This window comes from Poecilia reticulata, chromosome 18 (assembly GCF_904066995.2).
Source record: "Poecilia reticulata chromosome 18, P_reticulata-male-v2, whole genome shotgun sequence".
Lineage (NCBI taxonomy): Eukaryota > Metazoa > Chordata > Actinopteri > Cyprinodontiformes > Poeciliidae > Poecilia > Poecilia reticulata.
Genome location: NC_088847.1, coordinates 26,826,074 through 26,832,073, shown reverse-complemented (window position 1 = coordinate 26,832,073; position 6,000 = coordinate 26,826,074).

Genomic DNA, 6,000 nt, shown 5'->3' with positions numbered 1-6,000 from the left:
CTCTGTAACTGATTTCAGTTACTAGAGTGGCCACTCTAGTAACTGCCGTTTTTGTACTTTTTCAGCTCTTTTAGAAACAAAATTATGCTGTTCATACATATTTCACTGTAGAGAAATATTTTATGCTTTAAAATGTAGCCACTAGTGTCTACTTTATGGAAGTATTACTATCATTGCAACAGGTTTTACTGTTTTCTGTTAAACTCCTCTGGAGTACAACCTTGTCACACTTTCTCCTATTCTTTCAATGTATTTTTTTCTTGTGCTCTGTTTCTATTCATTCTGCTTGTCTTCTTTTCTGTTTGCCTTCTGGTTCTACTGGTTTTACTATCTTTTAAGATCTTCTACTATCTTTAATCAATTTTATAAATTCATATATCAAACATTTCTTCTTCTTCTGACCCTTTTTGCTTTTGGTTTCCTCTGTTTTACTCCTTCAAATATTTCTGGTTTACTGTTTCACTAATTTTTTATACTTATTACGGTTTCACTATTTAATTGTTTCAACTATTCCTGGGATTGCACTAATTTCCTGTTGTTTCAATTATGCTCTTTCTTAAACTCTGTTTCACTTTTTGACTTTTTCAAATAATTCAGGTTGCACACAACCTCCTGCTACTGCTGAATTCTGCTATAATTAATATATTATATAATTTATATATTTATACAGTATAATTCACTATTAATTCACTATTAAATAAATTAATATAGTATATTCACTATTCAATAGTTTCAACTATTTCTATTTCTTCCGCTTTCTTCTGCTTTCTTCTACTTCTTACCCCTTCAAATATTTCTAGTTTACTGTTTCCACTAATTTTCTATGCTTATTGCTGTTTCACTATTCAATTGTTTCAACTATTTCTGGATTTGCACTAATTTCCTTTTGTTTCAATTATGCTCTTTCTTAAACTCTGTTTCACTTTTGACTTTTTCAAATAATTCAGGTTTCCACAAACTTCTGCTTCTTCTGCTGAATTCTGCTATAATTTATATATTATATAATTTATACAATATAATTCACTATTAATTCACTATTATACTATTAATATAGTATATTCACTATTCAATTGTTTCAACTATTTCCATGTTTCTATGCATTTTGCTTGTCTACTTATCTGTTTGCCTTCTGGTTCTACTGGTTTTACTATCTTTTAAGATCTTCTACAATCTTTAATCAATTTTATAAATTCATATATCAAACATTTCTGCTTCTTCTTACCCTTTTTGCTTTTGGTTTTGCTGTTTTACTCCTTCAAATATTTCTGGTTTACTGTTTCCACTAATTTTTTATGCTTATTGCTGTTTCACTGTTCAATTGTTTAAACTATTTCTGGGTTTGCACTAATTTCCTTGTGTGCTAATTGTGCTCTTTCTTACGCTCTGTTTCACTTTTGACTTTATCAAATAATTCATGTTGCACACAAACTTCTGCTTCTTCAGCTGAATTCTGCAATACTTTTGCTAAGTTTCACTACTTGGCAAAGGATTTCTACAATGTATGACTAGCTTTCTTATGCTTTTTCCAATTTCTTACTCTTTGTTCTCAAGTTTCTCATATTTCTCCATCAATTATTCTGCAAATATGCTTATTTGGCACTTCATGTTATGTTGCACATCTTTAAATATTTCTGTTTGTGTACTAATTTCAGCTTCAGCTAATTTCTGCAGTTTGCTATGTTTCACTATTCAACTGTTTCAACTATTGCAATTTCTCATGCTTTCTTCTACTTCTTAAGCTTTTCTCCACATTTTCTTGCATTTCTGCAGCAGTCATTCTGCAAATATGCATTCTCACGGCTGTTTCGCTAGGAACAGCTATTTTTCTAGTTATTATTATTCTGTCTTCCGTACGTTTTTTGTCGTTCAACTACTTTCACTATCTTTCACTAATTGTACTAATTTATATATCAAAACGTTCAGCTTCTTCAGGAGAATGGAGCTATATCTTTTGGTAAACTTCACTATTATACTTTTTGAAATAATTGCCCTTTTGTGCAATTCTTTTGCCCCATTATTTCCTATGGTGGAACTCTCTAACTGATTTCAGTTACTTGAGTGGCCACTCTAGTAACTGCCGTTTTTGAACGTTTTCTGCACTTTTATAAACAAAATTATGCTGTTCATACATATTTCACTGTAGAGAAATATTTTATGCATTAAAATGTAGCCACTAGTGTCTACTTTATGGAATTATTACTATCATTGCTACAGGTTTTACTGTTTTCTGTTAAACTCCTCTGGAGTACAACCTTGTCACACTTTCTCCTATTCTTTCAATGTATTTTCTTCTTGTGCTCTGTTTTTATCTGTGTCTATGCATTCTGCTTGTCTACTTTTCTGTTTGCCTTCTGGTTCTACGGGTTTTACTATCTTTTAAGATCTTCTACAATCTTTAATCAATTTTATAAATTCATATATCAAATATTTCTGCTTCTTATGATCCTTTTTGCTTTAGGCTTTGCTCTGTTTTACTCCTTCAAATATTTCTGGTTTACTGTTTCCACTAATTTCTTTTACTTATTACTGTTTCACTATTCAATTGTTTCAACTATTCCTGGGATTGCACTAATTTCCTGTTGTTTCAATTATGCTCTTTCTTAAACTCTGTTTCACTTTTTGACTTTTTCAAATAATTCAGGTTGCAAACAAACTCCTGCTTCTGCTGAAATCTGCTATAATTTATATAATATATATAATTTTTACAATATAATTTACTATTAATTCACTTTTAATTCACTATTATACCATTAATATAGTATATTCACTATTAAATTGTTTCAACTATTCCTGGGTTTGCACTAATTTCCTGTTGTTTCAGTTATGCTCTTTCTTAAATTCTGTTTCACTTTCTGACTTTTTCAAATAATTCAGGTTGTACACAAACTTCTGCTACTTCAGCTGAATTCCTCTATAATTTATATAGTATATAATTTATATAATTTATACAGTATAATTCACTATTAATTCACTATTAAATATATTAATATAGTATATTCACTATTCAATTGTTTCAACTATTTCTATGTTTCTATGCATTCTGCTTGTCTACTTTTCTGTTTGCCTTCTGGTTTTACTATCTTTTAAGATCTTCTACAATCTTTAATCAATTTTATAAATTCATATATCAAACATTTCTGCTTCTTCTGATCCTTTTTGCTTTTGGTTTTGCTGTTTTACTCCTTCAAATATTTCTGGTTTACTGTTTCCACTAATTCTTTATGCTTATTGCTGTTTCACTGTTCAATTTTTTCAACTATTTCTGGGTTTGCACTAATTTCCTCGTGTGCTAATTGTGCTCTTTCTTACGCTCTGTTTCACTTTTTGACTTTATCAAATAATTCATGTTGCACACAAACTTCTGCTTCTTCAGCTGAATTCTGCAATACTTTTGCTAAGTTTCACTACTTGGCAAAGGATTTCTACAATGTATGACTAGCTTTCTTATGCTTTTTTCCAATTTCTTACTCTTTGTTCTCAAGTTTCTCATATTTCTCCATCAATTATTCTGCAAATATGCTTATTTGGCACTTTATGTTATGTTGCACATCTTTAAATATTTCTGTTTGTGTACTAATTTCAGCTTCAGCTAATTTCTGCAGTTTGCTATGTTTCACTATTCAACTGTTTCAACTATTGCAATTTCTCATGCTTTCTTCTACTTCTTAAGCTTTTCTCCACATTTTCTGGCATTTCCACAGCAGTCATTCTGCAAATATGCATTCTCACGGCTGTTTCGCTAGGAACAGCTATTTTTCTAGTTATTATTCTGTCTTCCGTACGTTTTTTGTCGCTTAACTACTTTCACTATCTTTCACTAATTGTACTAATTTATATATCAAAACGTTCAGCTTCTTCAGGAGAATGGAGCTATATCTTTTGGTAAACTTCACTATTATACTTTTTGAAATAATTGCCCTTTTGTGCAAATTTATTGCCCCATTATTTCCTATGGTGGAACTCTGTAACTGATTTCAGTTACTAGAGTGGCCACTCTAGTAACTGCCGTTTTTGAACTTTTTCTGCTCTTTTATAAACAAAATTATGCTGTTCATACATATTTCACTGTAGAGAAATATTTTATGCATTAAAATGTAGCCACTAGTGTCTACTTTATGGAATTATTACTATGATTGTTACAGGATTTACTGTTTTCTGTCAAACTCCTCTGGAGTACAACCTTGTCACACTTTCTCCTATTCTTTCAATGTATTTTCTTGTGCTCTGTTTTTATCTGTGTCTATGCATTCTGCTTGTCTACTTTTCTGTTTGCCTTCTGGTTCCACTGGTTTTACTATCTTTTAAGATCTTCTACAATCTTTAATCAATTTTATAAATTCATATATCAAACATTTCTTCTTCTTCTGACCCTTTTGCTTTTGGTTTTCCTCTGTTTTACTCCATCAAATATTTCTGGTTTACTGTTTTCACTAATTTTTTATACTTATTACGGTTTCACTATTTAATTGTTTCAACTATTCCTGGGATTGCACTAATTTCCTGTTGTTTCAATTATGCTCTTTCTTAAACTCTGTTTCACTTTTTGACTTTTTCAAATAATTCAGGTTGCACACAACCTCCTGCTTCTGCTGAATTCTGCTATAATTAATATATTATATAATTTATATAATTTATACAGTATAATTCACTATTAATTCACTATTAAATAAATTAATATAGTATATTCACTATTCAATTGTTTCAACTATTTCTATGTTTCTATGCATTTTGCTTGTCTACTTTTCTGTTTGCCTTCTGGTTCTACTGGTTTTACTATCTTTTAAGATCTTCTACAATCTTTAATCAATTTTATAAATTCATATATCAAACATTTCTGCTTCTTCTTACCCTTTTTGCTTTTGTTTTTGCTGTTTTACTCCTTCAAATATTTCTGCTTTACTGTTTCCACTAATTTTTTATGCTTATTGCTGTTTCACTGTTCAATTGTTTCAACTATTTCTGGGTTTGCACTAATTTCCTCGTGTGCTAATTGTGCTCTTTCTTACGCTCTGTTTCACTTTTTGACTTTATCAAATAATTCATGTTGCACACAAACTTCTGCTTCTTCAGCTGAATTCTGCAATACTTTTGCTAAGTTTCACTACTTGGCAAAGGATTTCTACAATGTATGACTAGCTTTCTTATGCTTTTTTCCAATTTCTTACTCTTTGTTCTCAAGTTTCTCATATTTCTCCATCAATTATTCTGCAAATATGCTTATTTGGCACTTTATGTCATGTTGCACTTCTTTAAATATTTCTGTTTGTGTACTAATTTCAGCTTCAGCTAATTTCTGCAGTTTGCTATGTTTCACTATTCAACTGTTTCAACTATTGCAATTTCTCATGCTTTCTTCTACTTCTTAAGCTTTTCTCCACATTTTCTTGCATTTCTGCAGCAGTCATTCTGCAAATATGCATTCTCACGGCTGTTTCGCTAGGAACAGCTATTTTTCTAGTTATTATTATCAGTGAGAATGCATTCAATGCATTCTCACTTATAGTGATTCTGTTTTTCTTTATTATTATTATTATTATTATTCTGGCTTCCGTACGTTTTTCCTGGTTTAACTACTCTCACTATCTTTCACTAATTGTACTAATTTATATATCAAAATGTTCAGCTCCTTCAGGAGAATGGTGCTATGACTTTTGGTAAACTTCACTATTGCACTTTTTGAAATAATTGCCCTTTTGTGCAAATCTTTTGCCCCATTATTTCCTATGGTGGAACTCTGTAACTGATTTCAGTTACTTGAGTGGCCACTCTAGTAACTGCCGTTTTTGAACTTTTTCTGCTCTTTTATAAACAAAATTATGCTGTTCATACATATTTCACTGTAGAGAAATATTTTATGCTTTAAAATGTAGCCACTAGTGTCTACTTTATGGAATTATTACTATCATTGTTACAGGATTTACTGTTTTCTGTTAAACTCCTCTGGAGTACAACCTTGTCACACTTTCTCCTATTCTTTCAATGTATTTTCTTCTTGTGCTC